This window comes from Hyaena hyaena, unplaced genomic scaffold (assembly GCF_003009895.1).
Source record: "Hyaena hyaena isolate Hyena2069 unplaced genomic scaffold, ASM300989v1 scaffold_173, whole genome shotgun sequence".
In the NCBI taxonomy this organism is placed as follows: Eukaryota; Metazoa; Chordata; class Mammalia; order Carnivora; family Hyaenidae; genus Hyaena; species Hyaena hyaena.
In genome coordinates this window covers 1,553,415-1,559,414 of record NW_024080805.1, presented here as the reverse complement: position 1 = coordinate 1,559,414, position 6,000 = coordinate 1,553,415, and the positions used below count along the sequence as shown (strand labels likewise).

Genomic DNA, 6,000 nt, shown 5'->3' with positions numbered 1-6,000 from the left:
GTCCGCCTTTCGCTTGGGTCATGATCTCCCGGTTCGTGGGTTCGAGCCCCGCGTCGGGCTCTGTGCGGACTGTCAGCTCAGAGCCTGGAGCCTGTTTCAGTCTGTGACTCCCTCTCTCTCTGACCCTCCCCTGCTCACGCTGTCTCTCTCTCTCTCATAGAAATAAATAAAACATTAAAAAAAAAAGAGAGAGAAAAATATAATGATTATCAATATCCATTTCTGATCTGAAAAGCTTACTAAACTTGGAGGCACCTGGGTGGCTCAGTTGGTTAAGCACCTGACTTTGGCTCAGGTCATGATCTCACAGTTTATGACTGTCAGCACAGATGGTCTCTCCCTCTCTCTGCCCCTCCCCCTACCTGTCTCAAGTAAATAAACATTTTAAAAAAACTTACTAAACTTGGAATAGAAGCAAACTTCCTTAAACAAAAAGTATCTATCAGAAAAGAGTTAACATACACTTAATATTAAAATTTTAGAAACATCCCCATTATTGAGAGTCAAGGCAATATATAATTTAACAAAAATTACTAGACATACAAAGAAACAATAAAGTGACTTATTTTTAAGAAAGCAGCAGTCAGGAGAAACTGACTCTGCGTGGGCCAAGAAATTCAATTTAGCAGAAAGAGCTTGCAGAATTGAAAGAAGTCAGAGAAAACAACATGTTGCATAAAAAGGAACAACAGTATAATTAATCAAAGGCTTCTCATCAGAAAAAAACAAATAACAAAAGATACTAGAACAACATATTCGAAGTGCTGAAAGGAAAAAATTTTGACAACCAAATATTCTATATCCAGTGAAACTATACTATAAAATTGAAGGAGAAATAAAGACTTTTCTGATTAGCAAAAACTCAAGAGGATTCATCACCAGTACATCAACATTAAAAACAAAAACAAAAACCTTAAGCTCTTTAGACGGAAGGGAAATGACACCAGATGGCAACTTGGATCAACAAGTAAGAATGAAAAACACTAGGAACGGTAAATTTGTAGGTAAACATAATAGGTATGTATAGTGTTTTCTTCTCTTAAAAAAGACATATGACTGTTGAAGGCAAATGTTGTTAACACTGCATTGCTGGGTTAAAGGTATATAAATGTAACAGATATACAACAATTTTACTAAGGACAATAAAAAGAAATATAATATTCTAAGGTTACTTACTATATTTTACCGGATTAAGATAAAGATGCTTATTATAGCCCCTAGAGCAAGGGTTGGCCAAATGTTTCTGGAAAGGACGACACAGTACACATCATAGTACACATCTGGTTCTGCTGGCCAGAATGTCCTAGCATACCTACTCAACTCTGCTATTGCAGTATGAAAGAAAAGCCTAAAATAAACTAAGCTCCCACTTTAGGAAGATAGAGAAGAGCAAATTAAAGCCAAAAAAAGTAGAAGGAAGGAAATAATAAAGATCAGAGGTCAATGAAATACAAAATAAATACATAGAAAGAGTAAATCAAGGGGCGCCTGGGTGGCTCAGTCAGTTAAGCCTCCGAATCTTGATTTCAGCTCAGGTCATGATCATGATACTGAGCCCCATATCAGGCTCCATGCTGATAGTATGGAGCCTGCTTAGAATTCTCTCTCTTTCTGCCCCTCCCCTGCTTGTGTGCACACACTCTCTCTCAAAATAAATAAATAAACAAACATTAAAAAGAAAAGGAAGTGGGGCGCCTGGGTGGCTTAGTTGGTTAAGCGTCCGACTTTCGCTTAGGTCATTATCTTGCGGTTCGTGGGTTCGGGCCCCGCATCGGGCTCTGTGCTGACAGCCAACTCAGAGCCTGGAGCCTGTTTCAGAGTCTGTGTCTCCCTTTCTCTCTCTGACCCTCCCTGCTCACAGTGTCTGTTTCTCTCCTAGAAATTAAAAAAAAAAAAAAAAAGGGAAGTAAATCAATGAAACCAAATACTGGTTCTTTGAAAAGGTCAATCATATTGATAAATATCTAGCTGGACTGATCACAGAAAAGAAAAAAAGAGACATAAATTACCTTTATTAGGGAATAAAATATTAATCCATTAAAGAAATATTATGAAAAACTTTATGTCAATATATCTGACGACTTAGATGAAACAAATTCCTTCAAAGATACAAATAAATTACCAAAACTGACAGAAGAAACAATAAGAAACTGAATGGATCAATATCAACTAAAGAAACTGAATTTGTAATAAATATGATCATGTTGTAAAATAACCTAAGGAATCTCCAACAAAACTATTACAACTACAAAAAAAAAAAAAGTTAGGCAGGATTGCAGGCTACAAGAACCAACTGCATTTCTATAGACCAGCAATGAAAAAATTTAAAATGCAATAAAAATATAATTCCACTTATAATACCACCCAAAACAATGAAATTCTTAGGGATAAACTTTTTAAACGTGTAAAATCTGTACACTGAAAACTATAAAGCATTGCTAAAAGAAATTAAAGAGCAAAATCACGTTCACAGATTGGAAAATGCAATACTATCCAGATGCCAATTCTTATCAAGTTTATAAATTCAATGTAATCCCAGTCAAAATTTAAGGCAAATTAATAAAAAATAAGTTGACAGGTAGATTCTAAGATCTGTATGGAAATGCAAAGGACCTATAACCACCAAAGCAAATTTTAAAGAGAACAAAGCTCAAAGATGCTGTTTTTAAAACATACTATAATGCTAGAGTAATCAAGACAGTGCAGTATTGATGTATGATCCACTGATGATATATCAATGGAAAAAAAACACACAAATATATATACACATATATGGTCAGTTTATTTTCTACAAAGTCTGCAAGGAAATCAATGGGGAAACAGAAAAACAAACATCAACATTTACCTCACAGTATATTTAAAAAATTAACTCAGAACGGATCAGAGATATAAACAATAAATGCTAAAAGGAAGAAAATTTTTATTTTATTTATTATTTATTTTAAATTTTAGAGAGAGAGAGAGCATGAGCAAGGGGATGAGCAGAGGGAGAGGGGGAGGAGGAGAGAGAGAGACAGAGAGAGAGGGAGAGAGAGAGAATCCCAAGCAGGCCTCCATACTCAGCATAGAACCTGACATGGGGCTTGATCCCACAATCCTGGGATCATAACCCGAGCTGAAATCAAGAGTCAGATGCTCAACCAACTGAGCCACTCCAGCACCCCTGAAAACTTTTATAATAAAACATAGGAGAAGATCTTTGTAAACTTGCAGTATACAAAAATTTGTTAGCTAGGGCACAAATAGCATGAACCATATGAATAAAAAGCTGGAGAATTGGACTTTATCAAAAGTAAGAAGTTGTCTTCTTTGACAGATATCACTAAGAAAATTATAGAACCCACAACATGTGAGATAATATTTGCAACACATATATACATAATAAGGATATGGATCTGGACTATATTAAGAACTGTTACAACTCAACGAAAAGTTGACAACCCAAATTTTTTAAATGGGCAAAAGATTTGACAAAGTCAAATGTGTAGAGACTTCACAAAGATATATGAATGGCAAGTAAGTACATGAAAAGATGCTCACCATTATTAGTCATTAGGAAAATAAATATACAATCTCTACACACCCATTAGAATGGCTCAAATTAAAGAAAGTGACGATACCAAGTGCTGCCAAGAATGTGAAGCAACTACAATGCTCACATACTGCTCATGAATTATAAACATAAACTGGTAAATCTACTTCGGAAAATTGTATGGCAGCTCCTCATAAGGTCAAACACGTATCTACCGTATGACTAAGGTATTCCACTCTAACATATTTACCCAAGAAAAATGAAAACAAATATGCACACAAATAATTATACATAAAAGTCTGTATATACCAGCTTTATTCATAATAGCCAAAAACTGGAATGCATGAATGTGCAGATGTGTAGGAATGTTAGCCATGGCTGATTAATACTGTTAAGACAGTTAATATTGTTAGGCTTAACTGGCTTCAGGTGGATAAAGCAACACTGTTTTTTCTTTATGTTTATTTATTTTTGAGAGAGAGAGAGAGAGAGGCACAGAGTGTGGGCAGGGGAGGGGCAGAGAAAGAGAGACACAGAATCTGAAGCAGGCTCCAAGCTCCGAGGTGTCAGCACAGAGCCTGATGCGGGGCTCAAACTCACAAATCATAGTTCATGACCTGAGCCAAAGTCAAGAGTCGGTTGCTCAACTGACTGAGCCACCCAGGCGCTCCCGCTTCCTTCTTTTAAAAAAGCAGCAATCGTTTTAATATCATTTTGAGTAAGAACACAGATTGCTATATACAAATAGTGTGATGATAGCTCCTAGGTAGAGTGTTAATGTTTAAATGGCTTTATTGTTTTCTATTAATGGGTGGATACAGATTAGTTTTCACCTGCTGCAACTGTTCTTGAATGAAGTAGGTCTGAGACAGGTGGAGGGCAGTATATGGCTCAGGGTGAAGGCCAAAATGGGCAAATTTGCCAGATGCAGCTAAAAAAGTCCAATTAATAATTGATTAACATGGTTAAAGTTGCGTTTAAAAATTTCTTAAAAATATCATAACTTTAGGGCGCCTAGGTGGCTCAGTCAGTTAAGCGTCCAACTTCAGCTCAGGTCATGATCTCATAGTTCATGAGTTCGAGCCCCGAGTTGGGCTCTGTGCTGACAGCTCAGAGCCTGGAGCCTGCTTCAGATTCTGTGTCTCCCTCTTTATCTCTCCTACCCCCACTTGCACTCTGTCTCTCAAAAATGAATAAACGCTAAATAATGTTTTATTAAGAAAAAAAAAGAAATCTCATGACTTTAGGTTGAATAGCAATCATGCTATTGCTATAATAAATCCAATATCTCCGATGCAGTTATATAGAATCATTTAAAGGGCAACAGTGTTTGCCATTTTATTATCTGATTAGCAGAAATGACATAATTCCTACTCCTTCTTATCTGATGAAAAGTTGGAAGGGGTTGTTGGCAGTAACTAAGATTAGAATAGTAATAAGGAATATAGGAATTCAAATAAAAATTTGAATGATATTGGGATCTGAATGTATACACCATGTTGAGAATTCTATAATTAACCATGTAACAAAATGTGCTACTAGTAAATATATTATTGAGAAATTATCTGGATTATTTTTATTTACTTTGAGAGAGAGAGAGAGAGAGCAAGTGGGGGAGTGGCAGAGAGAGAGAGAGGGAGAAGAACCCCAAGTAGGCTCAGCACTGTCAGCACAGAGCCCAAGATGAGGCTTAAACTCATGAACCATGAGTTCATGACCTGAGCCAAAGTCAAGAGTCAACTACTTAACCAACAGAGCCACCCAGACACCAGAGAAATTACCTGGTTTAAAGCTAAGCAATAGCTTTGGGGTTTGAATGGTTATTCAGTGTCCGTTTGAAATAATTTTGTCTTGGCCCAAAAAAACCAAATATTGTGGGATGAAGGTATATGAGATGATAGTTTTTATGCAGTATGGATACAGATTGTTTTTAGAGATCTTAGAAGTGATTGTTATGTAGCTAAAACATGGAAGGAGCCTAAGTGTCCATCAACAGATGAATGGATCAAGAAGATGTGGTTTATCTATACCATGGAATACTACATGGCAATGAGAAACAATGAAATCTGGCCATGTGTAGCAACATGGATGGACCTTGAGGGTGTTATGCTGAGCGAAATAAGTCAGGCAGAGAAGGACAAATATCATATGTTTGCACGTATAGGAGGATTAGGAGGAACTTGACGGAGGAACAAGGGGGAGAAGAAGGGCGGAAATGGTGGGGGAAAGGGAGAGAGGCAAACCATGAGAGACTCTTGAATGCTGACAAAAACTGAGGACTGATGGGTGTGGGGGGAGGGGGGGATGGGCATGGAGGAGGGCACTTTGGGGATGAGCACTGAGTGTTATGTAGAAACTAATTTGACAATAAACTATTTGTAAAAAAAAAAAAAAAAAAAAAAAGAAGTGATTGTTATGATTGGTAAAGTTAACATAAATAGTGAAATTAGTATAGAAGAGGTGAATAG

The 6,000-nt window shown here is 36.8% G+C and overlaps 1 protein-coding gene across 4 annotated transcripts in view; it reads right to left on the bottom strand.

Annotated features, from left to right (window-relative positions):
- PUS10 (pseudouridine synthase 10) overlaps positions 1 to 6,000 on the bottom strand; it is a 73,846-nt gene that overhangs the window by 43,474 nt on the left and 24,372 nt on the right. The window lies entirely within an intron of this gene.